The sequence below is a fragment of the Mustela lutreola genome, chromosome 12 (genome assembly GCF_030435805.1).
Source record: "Mustela lutreola isolate mMusLut2 chromosome 12, mMusLut2.pri, whole genome shotgun sequence".
NCBI lineage: Eukaryota > Metazoa > Chordata > Mammalia > Carnivora > Mustelidae > Mustela > Mustela lutreola.
The window spans coordinates 54,916,303-54,931,069 of record NC_081301.1 but is presented as its reverse complement, the minus strand read 5'-3'; the positions used below and the strand labels follow the sequence as shown (position 1 = coordinate 54,931,069).

General features: G+C 35.0%; 1 protein-coding gene across 7 annotated transcripts in view; it reads right to left on the bottom strand.

Moving 5' to 3' along the window:
* The window catches only part of MPDZ (multiple PDZ domain crumbs cell polarity complex component), a 153,481-nt gene that overhangs the window by 107,593 nt on the left and 31,121 nt on the right, over positions 1-14,767 (bottom strand). The window contains exon 2 of one of the 7 annotated variants that reach the window (XM_059143571.1): positions 11,766-11,879. The exons of the other annotated variants lie outside the window; for them this stretch is intronic. The gene's annotated coding sequence lies outside the window, so the exon portion shown is untranslated. The remainder of the gene's footprint in view (positions 1-11,765; positions 11,880-14,767) is intronic. 7 annotated transcript variants of the gene reach the window in all.

Sequence of the window (14,767 nt, the reverse complement as noted above, 5' to 3'; positions counted from 1 at the left end):
AATATCATAATAAGTTAAGGGTTATATATCTGACAAAAGACTGATGTCTGGCCTAAAGGAAAAAAACTCAAATCTCCATGCTAAAGAAGATTCAATTAGAAAAGGAACAAAGACATTTCACCAAAGAGGATACGCAGATGGCAAATAAGAACACAGAAGATGTTCAACATCATTATCCATTAGAGAAATGCAAATTAAAAGCACAAAGAATATCACTATATACCTATCAGAATGATTAAATAAAAAAATAATGACATGCACCAAATGCTGGTGAGAATGTGGAGAAAATGGCCTGCTTGCGCAGTGCTGGTAGGAATGTAAAATGGTAGAATCCCTCTGACAAAGAGTTTGTCAGGGTCTAAAAAAACTAAATATGCATCTATCCTAAAACATGGCAATTACACTCTTAGGCATTTATTATACAGAAATTAAAATTATGCACATGCAAAACCATGCAGCAGCTTTATCTACAAGAGTGAAAAACTGGAAAGAAACAAAGGGTCCCTCAAGAGGTGGGTGCAAAAAGGATAATTTCAAAAGTCCCATACATTATGACTATGTTTATAAAATTCTTGAAGTGGTTTATAAAGACAGCAAAGTTGCCAGGGGACAGGGATGGTGGCGGGGAGGGAACAGGGTATAACAATTAATGAGTAGCACAGAGAGATCATTGTGGTGATGGAATAGTATCTAGACTGTGATGGTGATTACACAAATCTATGCAAGAGAAAGAATGTCACAGACTGAAAAAAAAAAAATGATGGACATTAAACCATTATCAGTTTCTGTGCTTCTGATATTTTATTTTAGTTACCAAGACGTTACCACTGGAGATAACCTGCTGAAGTACATAGAGGACCGCTCTATACAATATTGAAAAATTACTGAGAACGTATAATTATCACAAAATAAGGTTTTTCTTAAAAGTTGACTCAAATAGGCCAAGGATACTTACTATAATCTTTAGGGTAACCTCTAAAAGAATAATAAAATTAAGTATCAGTAGCGTGTTAACAGAAAAAGATGAAATATAAAGTGAACTAATACCAAAAAAATAAATAAACAAGACAAAAAGAAAAAAAGGTCAATTAAAGTTTATTAATAGTTAAATAACAATAATTTTAAGATTGTATAACACAAAAAAGCACACAGATGCTATTCACTGAAGATACAAGTTAATAACAGAAAAGATAAAGATGAAAGGAGAAAGAGCCACCACATATACATTAAACAGAAGATGAATGGTATACCTGCCCTAGTATCAGATGAACAGACTTGAAGTCAAGAAGCATTACTAGAGATAAAGAGGGACAATTCATATAGATAAAGGCTCAATTCAGGGAAAGACAAGACAGTCTAAGTCATCTAAAAATATAACCTCAGGGGTACCTGGGCTTGCTCCCTCTTTAAACGTCTGCCTTCAGCTCAGGCCATGATCCCAGGATCCTGGGATCCCAGCCCAAAACAGGGCTCCCTGCTCAATGAGGAGCCTGCTTCTCCTTCTCCCTCTGCTGTTCCCCCTGCTTGTGCTCTCCTTCTGTCAAATAAATAAATAAAATCTTAAAAAAATAAAAACAAAAATATAATCTCAAAATTTGTAGGGCCAAAGGACTCAGATCCAAATGAGAAACAGACAAATTCACAATCATAAGTAGAGATTATAACTTATTCCTTTCAGTAACTGATAGAATGGGGGGAGGAGAAATCAAGGATATGAAAGATCTGAACAACATTCTAAATAAAGTTGATAGAGTCAATATTTTAAAAAGCAGCTCTATTTCCTGGGGCGGGGGGGGGGGTGGTGCAGAAACTAAAACTTAAAAAAAGATTGCATTTAAAATGATAAAATTGGGGCACCTGGGCGGCTCAGTGGGTTAAGCCTCTGCCTTTGGCTCAGGTCATGATCTCAGGGTTCTGGGATGGAGCTCCTGCTCAACAGAGAGCCTGCTTCCTCCTCTCTCTCTGCCTGCCTCTCTGCCTACTTGTCATCTCTGTCTGTCAAATAAATAAATAAAACCTTTTTAAAAAAAATAAAATAAAATGATAAAATTATTTTAAAAAGCTGAATACAACCTAAAGTTTAGAAACAGAGTCATATATATATGGCCACATGATTTAGTGTGCCAGTGTAAGGGAGAAAAAAATGATCTTTTCAATAAATGGTTCTGGTTCAAATGGATAGTCAAATGGAAAATTAACATACATACTTTACCTCATACACAGCCTAAATTTAGAAGCTAAAACAAGCTTCTGAGAGAAAATCTCTATATCCTTGGCATAACCAATGATTTCTTAAGTAGGACAAATAAGGCAATGCACATAGAGGAAAGGTTATACAAATTAGACTTTATTAAAATTAAAAAAAAAACCTCTGGTCATCAAAACATATAACTAAGAGACTCAAAAATCAAGATACAAAGCAAAAAAAAAAAAAAAAAAAAAAAAAAAAAAGACAGTTGCAATATAAATGTCCAACAAAGTTGTATTCAGAAAATATTTTTAAAAACCTGTTATAACTCTGTAAAGACTGACAAACCAGTAGAAAAATTGGCAAAAGACTTAAAACAGGAACTCCCCAAAGGAGGATATCCAAATGATCAAAAGCATATGAAAAGTATCATTAGTCATCATATGATACTACAACATACCCCTCAGAATGCCTACAATTAGAAAAAGAGGAATTCAAAACTGACAGTAGCAAGTGTAAGCACTGATGTGGAGCCACGAAAATTTTCTTACATTGTAGTGAGAGCACAGACCCACAACTCCTTGGAAATCAACTGGAAGAATCTATAAATGCTGAATACATACCTTAAGACCCAGAAATTTCACTCGTAAGTAAACATCCAAGAGAAATCCATATTTAATGAACACCAAAGAACATGTACTAGAACATTTATGGCAGTTCTGTTTATAATAGCCAAAAACTAGTAAAAACTTACTATCCACAAAGTACAGATATAGTCTAGTACATTCCTACAATGAAGAATGGAAAGAGACTATAGCTACATATAATAACACGAAGGAAAATCACAGACACAAAGTGAAGACAAAGCCAGGAACAAAGCATGTGTACTCAGGCTGCATTTATATAAAATTCAAATACTTGTGGGTAACAGTCAAAACAGAAGTCAGAACCTGACTTCTACAAGGAATCTAAAAAAGCCAATCTCACATAACAGAGAGTAGACTGGTGGTTGCCAGGAGCTAGAGGATGTGGGGAGGTGTTGATCAAAGGGTACAAACTTCCAGTTACAAGAACTTTCTGGGGATTTAATGTACAGTGTGGTCACTATAGTTAACAGTACTCAATGGTATATTTGAAAGCTAAGTGAGTAGATCTTAAACATTTAAACCACACACACAAAAAAACATTATTACAGAGGTGACAGATATGTTAACTAACCTCACTGTGGTAATAATTTCACTATGTATGTGTGTATCAAATATCACTTTGTGTATTTTAAACAAACACAATCATATGACAATTTTACCTCACATAGGCTGGGAAAAAAAAGTGATACTTTGGGAAGAGGATGAGGACCAACAAAGAGGATACAGAGTATTGTGGAGTGTTAATAATTTTCTGTACTTTGATTTAGGTGAAGAGTTGTATGTGTACATTCGATTTATTAAAAAAAAATCCTTGAACTACGTAATTTTGCCCTTTACTGTATGTTAACTCTCTCTCTCTCTCTCTCTCTTTTTAAGTTTGTAAGGTAAGTGATAAAATCAGAGCACAGAACCTGGCACTCTGATGACTGATAAAATGTACACTTCTCTGAAAGAAAGAAGGTGCTTTGAACAGCCTCCATATTATCAAGCTAAATCTTCTGACAGAAACTCAGATTTTAAAGTTCAATTACCAGGCATTCACCTTAAGTGAAAGAGAATATAGAAACTGGGTATCTGAAGATGAAGCCAAGTCTATTAGTGTGATGTATGACTCTCTGCTGGCTTGGTATGGATTCAACTGGCTAATTCCCATCTACAGAATAAATCCTTCAACAAGTGCTCAAGTCAAAATGAATCCTCAGCAAGTGCGTTTTAACCTCATTAGCACACGTAGATTTTTCTTCTTAAAGATTATGAGTTTTTATAACTTGTAATCATTTAATTGCACACCAAATTAGAATTAAAAAAATAATCATTATGTAATCTAATACTTTTATACTGAAGTATGTTGACCCACCCTGATAAAAGGTTGATATATTTGTATGAGATTCCAAATTAAAATTTTTTTCAATAATTATACAAAATTAATTTTGTTCCAAAAATACTTGAAAAGCTCAATGTCTTAAATATTTTGATCATATAAATATGATTATATACCTAAGTTTAACTAAATATAACATCTTCAAACATGCAGATTCACTTAACTAACTTAACTAACAATAAAAATATTGAAATACTGACTTCTTATGTTTCATATATCCCTTCTGGATTGTTAACTGAAAAGGAAGTTAATATTATTAGCTCTATGTTAATGGATAACATCAATCTTCCCAGAAGTACTTATATAACTGTCTAGAAAAATGATTGCTTAGGATAGAACTGAATTTCCTACAGCATTTTTATATACATTATCAAAACCTGTTTACTAGTCCTGTTGTTTCAACTATTCTAAACCCACAGAATAGCAATGAGAACAAAGTAACCCAAATGCTTATATAATTTGATGGATATTTCTATCATTTCAAAGCTAAAATACATATTATCTTGCATTAAGCAAGAAAAATGACCACTGCTTTTACAATCTTAGTTTTGGTAGACTTTAAATAAATTTATAAGCATATATTGCTAGTTCAATTTCCCCATTTTTGTTTGTTTGTTACTCCTTAACATAATGAGAAATAAAAATTAAAGCACTCTCTGGGGAATTTGCCGTAACAGGTGCACCTCATAGAAATGCAGACTGTTTTTTGTTTTGTTTTGTTTTTTTTTAATCTGCACCTTGTCTTTTCTTCTTGCAGAACAAGAAAAGTGCCTATTTTCTTGTGAATTTACAAAAATGCTGTAAAACACTCTCTGGAACTGATCCCAAATATGAAATGCAAAAATGGATAGGATACCAAGAGTATTCAATGAAATACAGCATCTAAAATGGTAGCAATCACAGGAAAAAATTTTAGACATAATAGAACTGTATTTCAAGTTTGGAAGCAAGGGAGGCCTCCTTTTCCATAAATCTTTCAGTGAAATACTGATTAGAGCACAACTCTGATGCATTATTGAACAGGCAAACCCATGCACAGTAATTGATGGTGGCACTCTGATTTAATGATCCTTATTTTTAAAGCTAATTAAAGAAATTGAGTTGCATGTTCAAAGGGGATTAGCTTAATGTGACGAGACTATTTTGGACATAAAGTACCTCCACAGCTCCTGAACTAAACACGATACAAAATGAAGCAGCAAATTATAAGGTGGTGGGAAGAGGGGCATTTTCTGATGGAATAAGAATAATTTCACATTTTCTCTGTGAATTTCATTTCATTCATCAGATAATTACTGAGCACTTCCATTGTCTAAGACATTGGGCTCTAGGGGATGGGACTCTTTAAGATAAAATGTTTTACATAATCACTGATATGCTAGGGATTCTATAAAATTGCTCCTCCTGGCATAGTTCACACACCTACTAAGATAGAATACTTTTCTTTTAATAGCTATGAATTGTTAAATAGCAAAGCAGATAGTGGACGAGAATTTGTAGATATTCTTAAAGTAGCCATTGAATATTGCTGGCTGATAAATTTAAAATGTAAGATTATTGAATTTAGAAAATAATTCCTTAACCCAAAAATATTTAAGCAGTCATTCTGAGTAATCAGAATGTAAATTTTCTGCATCTGCCTCTGTAGAGTTTCAGTGGCACATAAAATCCCCAGGTGCTAAATAAAAAGGATAAATCATCAACCAAGAAACTCAAGATAAAAGGCAAAGAAAAAAATGAATTAAATAGTATCCAAGACTCGGGGTGCCTGGGTGGCTCAGTGGCTTAAGCCTCTGCCTTCAGCTCAGGTCAGGATCCCAGGGTCCTGGGATGAAGCCCAGTGTGGGGCTCCCTGTTCAGCAGAAAGTCTACTTCTCCCATTCTCTCTGCCTGCCTCTCTGCCTACTTGTGATCTCTCTCCTGTCAAATAAATAAATAAAATCTTAAAAAAAGAAAAGATTTCCATTAAAAAAAAGAGTACCCAAGACTCTTCTTGCCTTCTCCCTTTTGATATTTAGAGAGGCATATATAAATGCTCTATGTCAATAATCTAACTAAAGCAAGGTCTATTGTTATAGACTATTAAATGACAAGATCAAGTGCAAAACTGCGAAGTCTATACAACATAAGTGATGTCATCAAGTTAAATGAAAGGCCACATGGCAGGTTATGCTATTTTAGAATATTCTAGTCTTCATTCAGAGTTGCATCTATGAAAATTTTGTTTATTCTTAAAATTACATCATAATTACAATCAATACACAATGCATAAAAATGTCAGGATCAGTCAGCATAATGCAGAGTATTCCATTTGTAATTCATAAACTAATTTTTAAAGGTCTAAATTTCACTAAAATCTATAGGAATTCTCATAGTTGAAAATATTCAAATCCCCCCCAATTTCCTAAAATGCATATGAATACTTGAGTAAAGACTGCAAAATAACCTGAACTTAAAACAACCACAGTTTTAAACTTTTGTCATTATTGTCATAAAATAAATTTTAAGTATACCATTAAATAAAAAAAAAAGTTCTACAATGAAGTAAGATATTACAGGATTCTTTAACCTATCTCCTGAGTTCCTGAAATTCCAAGTAAAGCCCACTAATTTCAAAAGCAATGGTTTCTTTTTCATACTTGTTTGATTTTTTTAATAGTACTTTCCTTTTATTGTTACAGGGGAGAGGTGTCTGTGATAGACTGAAAAAAAGGTGCGACATTTATCAGCTCTTCTCATCAAAAGCAATAGTCCTTTGCTTAAGTCACTTTAAAAATTTCTTGATGGAGTGGGTGTCTCTGTTAAGCAGCTGCCTGTGGCTCAGATCATGATCCCCCGGGGTCCTAGGATCAAGTCCCGCATTGGGGGGCGGGGTATCACTGCTCAGCGGGGAATCTGCTTGCCCTTCTGCCTCTCCCCACTCAGTCCCCCCCATCCCCCTCTTCCTTGGCCCTAACCCTCCCCCTGCCTTGTGCTCTCTTGCTTGTGCTGTCTGTTTGTGTTCTCTCTCTCTCTAAAATAAATAAAATCTTAAAAAAAAAAAAAGTTCTTGATGAAGTAGTTAAAATTAGTTTTATTCAATCTTGACTCTTATGTATAAATCTTTTTAATATTCTGTGATTCAAAATGAAAAGTGAACATAACACAGTTCTGCTGTATAAAAAATACAATTTTGTCTGGGATGCCTGGGTGACTCAGTTAGTTGAGTGTGCCTGCCTTCTGCTCTGCTCATGGTCTGGAGGTCCTGGGATCGAGCCCTGTGCCTGGCTCCTTGCTCAGTGCGGGGCTTGCTTCTCCCTCTCTCTCTGCCTACAGCTCCCACTGCTTGTGCCCTCTCTCTCTGACAAATAAATAAATAGAATCTTTTAAAAAAGAAAAAAATAACAACTCTCATTTAGAGGAAAAGCATTATTTTTTGAGTTGCAAGCTGAACTAGCTATGTCTCATGAGCACCACATTACTTGAAAAAACAAATGAAAGTTAAAAATAAGGTACAAACTTGGTATATGGCAGACAATTTCTCAAAAATAAACAAAGTCTTTCACTTCAAGGAAAACAACTGACGGTAATTGTTGCCAATAGTAAAATTTGAGGTTTCAAGTGAAAATCAGAACTTTGGAAAACTTGTTATGTGCCAGCCTGAGTTTGACAACTTTTCATAATTTAAAGACTTGATAATACCAGAAGCAATGGTTAGCAAGTATAAATTTTTGATATTATATAATGTAATGTGAAACATAATTTTCCTGTTTTTCAAATTTTCCAAATGACCAATTTATTATAAAATTATGCATGGTCGAAAAAAATATTGAAAGCACAAGACAGATTTCATTATAATAGAATACAAAATGTTCACTGATTTGGTTTCTGATTCCACCATATAACTAAACTTTAAGAAACCAGCAATAGGGGCGCCTGGATGGCTCAGTCTGACTCTTGGTTATGGACTCAAGTCATGATCTCGGGGTCATGGGATGGAGCCCTGCAACGAGCTCCATTTGGGCTCCATGTTCAGTGGAGACCCTGCTTGAGCTTCTCTCTCTCTCTCTGCCTATATCCCTGCCCCCACTTGCCTGCTTATACACATGTGCTCTTTCTCTTAAATAAGTAAATCTTTAAAAAAAGAAAAGAAAACACCAATAGTTCTGGTGCACTATCAAAGACAAGTATCCACAGAAAAGGCTATCCTCCTCCCTTCGCCAGTCAAATATCTGCACGACATGTTCTCCATATACACCCACTAAAACTGCAGATCCAAACAAATAAAATGCAGAAGAAGATATGAGAATCCAGTCTTCTATGAAACAACATTAAAAAGATGTGAAAAAAGGTAAAACAATGTCACTCTTCTCATTTTTAAAGCAACAGATTACTGCTATTTTCAAGTCAATTAATAAATATTTAAAACATTTCTCAATTTTAATTTCTAACCTGATAAATTATCAATGTATAAAACCACATAAATGAAAGCCCTTTGATGCCATTAGTAATTTTTAAGAATGTAATGGGAGTCTTGAAACCAAAATGTTTGAGATCTGCTGCCTTAGAATATTAAATCTCAATAGGAGGAGGAAGCACCAAGAAGAGAATCAATACTTACTGAACGCTATTCCCATATTACAACTTGGGAACATTATTCCCATATTACAACTAATGGAGGGGCAAAAAGAGGTTCAGTGAAGTTAAGTGTATACATACACACACACATACTCCTTCTAAGAAATAAACTCTTGTTTAAAGTCATCTACTGATAAATATCAATGGCACAATACACATCTGGGCTGTGTCTGTCTCCAAATCCTATCACACCACAGTGCTAGCATCTGAGATCAGCACAACAAAGGTCTCAAATCACCAGGATATCTTTCAGCTGTTTACAAGGACAGTGAAACAAAAATGATAGAGCCCTGGGGTCTGAAGTCAGCCAGTCTACATTTAAACGCTAGCTCCAGCATATAACCTCCCAGTACCTCCATTTCCCTATCCATAAAACAAGGAAAATAACATTATCCAGTACATCTATCTCCTACTAGCTACAACTTTAGAGTACTGTTGCAGTGATGAAACAGGGATTTACAACAGCTCCTGGCACACAGTAAGCATTTCCTGCATGGTAATCACCATGATGATGATGATGGTGAGTGGTGCCTCCTTCCAATATGGTTACCAGGAAAAACATGAGGTCTTCGAAGTAACTTCAGTTATTTAGCTAATTTATTTATACTAAAAATTATTTCTCTGGCAAGAAAAGGTAATTACTGATGCACAACAGTTCTGAATTTCATGAATACTTATATATCTCTTAATTAAGCAATCATTTATTGGACTTAAGTAAAATATCATATTAGGTACAAAGTAGTCAAAGATGAATATGATATGATTTTATCCCAAAATTAGTGAATGGTTTTCAAACAGATATAAAATGCACTTAATTCTAAAACCCCTTTTTATGCTTGGTAAAAACAAATGGCATGTGGAACACCACATATACCCCAGGGTCTAGGTATGTGTGTGGATGTGTACTTGCAGAACGTCTTTTCTTTATTTAAATCTCAACACTTCTGTGCTTTCTTAGCAAAACTTCCAAGGGAAAAAAAATCACAGAACGTAGATTGACCAAAAGTAATATTGTTATCAAAGTATGCTGAAACTTTCTTCATCAAAGGGGTGCAAGTATTCAAATTAAGTAAATCAATATACCTTAAATGCCAAGACAAAAAGAAATTTAGAAACTGAAAACCTAGGAGACAACTGGGGTGGTTCAGTAGCATCTGACTTCGGCTTAAGTCCTGGTCTCAGGGTCCTGGGACTGAGCAGTGCATGGGGGGCAGGTGGCAGGTCTGAACTCAGCAGGGAGTCTCCTTGTCCCTTTTCCTCTGCCCTTCCCCGCCAACTTGCATGCATACTCTCTCTGCCTCAAATAAACAAAATCCTTAAAAAAGAGAGAGAAATTGGAAACTTAGATGAACAACATGTTAGAATGTTTGTAGTGTTTTTTCTATCAGTCCCACATTTCTAGGAGACAAATAAAACTGATTCACAGTTCACAGTCTGCTTAGAGAAAAATAAAACCAAACCCTACAGACAAGTTTAAATATACAGAAGTAGGCACATAAAGACTGATGGTACTTTGTCACACTGTCTCTCCTTCCACTATTATCCTACTCAGTTCACATCTACTGTAAAAGCCAGCATAATTAGTTAAAAAACAGAATGAAAGTTCTGGTTTATATTGAAAAGGTCCTCTAGTTAAAATTTGAGGGAGAATTTAAAAGAAATGGCAAATCTTAATGATTCTGAATTTACTAAACATTAAGTGCATAATAAGGAATGCTAATAACTGTTTTCCCAACCTCTCTGTTGCCTTACAGCAGAGAACTAACGGTTTAGAAACAGTGTATGACAGACATACATTCTTCTAAATCTACCAATGAATAACTGTGCAGTCCAGATTATGTTACACAATGTCTCTCAGCCTCAATTTCTTCTTGGATGAAATGAGGATCATGCACACTTCATGTAGGTGATGGACGAGCTAAATGAGACAATATCCACAGCACATGACATCTCCCTATAGGCGATGGTGGTTATTCTCGTTATAGAACTTCAGATGTAAATCAACCTCTATTGTGCTTATATTCTCAGGTTAAAAACCTCATTTAGGTTATACCCAGTAAATTTCACATTCTTCCCTCTTCTCCAAAGACCATTTAACTCTGTCACAAAAACACCATACAATTAGCACCATTTGCTGTTTTAGACACACATGCATACCCAATAGCAAGATGGTGCCGCATTTTAATCCAGCACTGTATAAAAAGCTTGAACAGTGCCTTCTTGCCCAGGATAAAACAAGAATTTTACTCCCTCAAAGGCTCTATATTTACAAACTTTCGGTTAAAGGAACAAACATTTAAAAGCTGTTATTGTACCAAAAATAAAATATTTGAAATTCCTACAGTAAATAAACTCTATGGTAAATGTAAAAACATAAGAATCACTCCTTCTCTTTTAACTTCTCCTAGACAATGTATGTTAAAGTCTCAAGAAACAATACTTTCCTGTTAGTTAGGCAGTTGCAATGCTCTATCATAAAAGTAAAACCATTTTGAGGGTAAGAAAATATTTTTTCATTTTCACAAGCAACATCAACTTGGACAAATTCCATTCCCGTTTTAGATAATTCCTGTTAATGGGGTCAAGGCATGTTTTCTTTCTCTCTGTACTTCTTCCCCCCACACCACCAAGTCATAGTTTAACCCACAGGCATTCTTGGGAGACAGCAGTTATTCCTCCTTTACTGACAGCATGGCTACTGATGAATCTTCTCCATTTTAGTCTCAAATTAGAAATCATAGAGAGAAGGGTGATTTCTTTGCCATTTATATAAGTAATTAAGCTGAGGAAACACAGGCATATATGCTCCCTACTACGAATCTACAAAACCATATCCTTCTGATTACCATAGTCAGAACAGAGCAACAAAATGCCCAGTTATCAAAATTCTCATCTTTCCACCAATATAAAAAATATAACTGTAAAAAATTACCAGTGTTGATGATGCCACCGTTTAAAAGCAACAAACCTCAACAGTTTGGTCATGAACCTGATTTAGCAGCTTTATAAATGAGTACCCACAGAACAGCAACTCTCCAGGCGTGCCCTGTGAAAATGTAATTGAAATATGCAATTGACTACTTATTTCTCCAGGCTCTCTGAAGGCTATTCCTCTTTTAAGACAGAGCATCAGAAAAACATACATGGTGTACAATACACTTTAGCAGAAAAGCCATTACTAAAATTATAATTAGGATGTGATGCTGTATTCTTAGTATGCACTCTCAGTATACCTCACTCTTAGAAAGATGGAAGAAGCATTTCTTTGAAGAACAATTTATGTATTTCATGATTATAATTAAAGGTCTTATCTATCAAAATATCAGTAAAACCTTCACCTTAATTGTTTTAGGCAGTTTTACTATAATTTTTAAAACGTGGAGAAAAAATAAATGATTGTTAAATATTATATTTAATAGAAGTGTTAGAAGATGATACAATTTTCAACTTGAAACAATAGTTTGATACAGAATGCTGAATGCAAAAGAGGAATGATGAAAAACATACACATAACTTCCCCCCTGAAAAAAAAAAACCTCTACCTTAATAAATCCTTCATAATCTGGTTCCCACGTTTCCTCTCTTGCCAAGAACCCACACACAGGTTGTTGCCCTGATAACACAGATCTGTAGATGACTCTGTATGAGGGTTTCTCAAGCTCAGCACCATACGCATTATAAACCCAATAATTCTTTGCCTTAGGAGGCTGGGTGATGCACTGAGGATATTTAGCAATATCCCTGATGTCTACTCATTTCCATGCCAGTAGCATGGCCCCTACCACCCCAAGTTACAACAGTCAAAATGTCTCCACACATTGCTATCTGCCCCAATCACCTTCACTTGAGAACAACTTCTCTCTACCTGCAAACACTGTTCCTCGACCTGAAATAATTTTCCCATTCACTGCAGAGAAGTCCTACTCATTTTTTAAGACCCATCTTCTATGTTCCCTCCAATGTAAGGTTTTCTTGTAGTCAAAGTTCATAATTCCTTATAGCACTCACTTTCTTATTTAGTTACATAAAACAAATGTATGTTCTCTTTCCTTCTCTAATAATGAGAATTTCTTTATTCATAGTATTTTTACTGACTTTATTAATAAATGATTATAAGTCTTCTAAAAAAGCACCCATGAGAAGACCCTCCCATTGCCAAGGAAAATTTGGCTCACTGAATGATGTCTCACACTGACCATATACAACCCTCAGTGCACTCTCTCTCTCTCTCTCTCTCTCTCTCTGTGTCAGTGTGTGTGTATATTTATCTTTATATTTATAGGTACTTATATTTATATAATCGTTGTTGTCTTTGCTCCTGAGGAATGGAAGTTAAATGAAAATACTCAACTTCAGTAATCGAAGGTCCTTGGAACATCCAGTTCTCTGATATTTTTATTTGGTCTTCATTTAGCTCTACCTTTGTAGCTCTACCATTAGTTCATACATTTTGCCATCGGAAGTTGTTCCAAATTCTTTTGGGAATGTGAACAGGTAAAACTTAAAAGCATAGAAGTATAAGACAAAAATTTTATACCATGAACACTGTATTTCAAAATTAAAAAGGAGGATCCACTTAATCTAATCAACACTGAACAATAATTTCCAACCTGATTCTACATTGTCAACATCTCTCCAATTACTTCAAAAAATGTCACAAAATTTCCAAAGAAAAACTTAGAAAAAAAATCTGGCTTAAATTTGTATACATTATGCATTTGGATAATATGCATATACACCAACACTTTTCTGAGAAAAGAGTGAATGAACAAGGAGCATGGAAATATCAAACAACAAGAACAGCCACAAAATAATAAAATGGCATACTCCAAAAAGGCCAGATATCACAGACATGGAGAAACCGCCAGAATATGTGGAGGCCTGAGGCTCATTTCCACTATCAGCAGCATTTGTAACCTGAATTACATACATTATTTCCTCAATCTCAGAATTGGTCTCAGTCGCCATAGCTTTAAAAAATGAAGCTCTGCAATGTCGATTTCTAAGTATTAATCCTAAATTTCTACCAAAATTAGTAATTTTAATTCACAGTCTTCCTACTCATGGTAAAAAGACATTTAATTTAACGTCTATGGTCAATTCATAAGGCAAGGCAATTAATTAATCAGGAAAGTCGTATCCACCTCTACTGGACTGGAGAAACATCACAGAATAAGTATGCAAATCCGATATCCTCATGGCTGACAAGTTTCTATTATTAAACTGCTAACGTGTTTATTTCCCCCACAATAGCTGGATTTCTGTCATGAATACGCATTGAGCCCTGCAGTTATTAGCTGTGATGACTAGGTGACAGTGAGGACACTACTTGAGAATTTGCATCTGACAGATCATTGACACACAGTCACAGTTCTTTTTTTTCCTCCTCTTCACTTAAACAGGAATCATGCAATAGGAAAGGAACTGGAGCTATTAGAGATTATTCAGGTTTAATAGCACACATCCTTTTAGCTGGCGGTTAGAACAATACACAATGTGGCAGAATTAAACAGAGGCATCAATTATGCTCTCAGACCTGTTAATATTTTTGACAATATTTAAATAGCACATCCCTTCAGGGCATGGCTTTTTTGCCCTCTCAGTTACACACCTGTCAAATGTTTAATTTGCCAAAGGGAAACAGTTTGATTTCTAAGGGCAGTCTTAATACTGAAGAAGCAAATTGGAAAAATTACGCATTATTGAAAGGATATAATGAGAAGGATCTGAGGGGGAAAAATAGCTTAATTCAACATGGCATGTCAGCATCTGTCATTAACGCAACAATATGATCACGTCCTCCAATATGCTGTATTTACCTCAGGCTTTTCAATTATTCACTCCTTTCACTTTCTAAAATGTAGAAGGATGATGATGAAGTTGGAGGAGTCAAAGTTTTTGGTAATACTAAAAAAGATGGAGACACTAACTTGT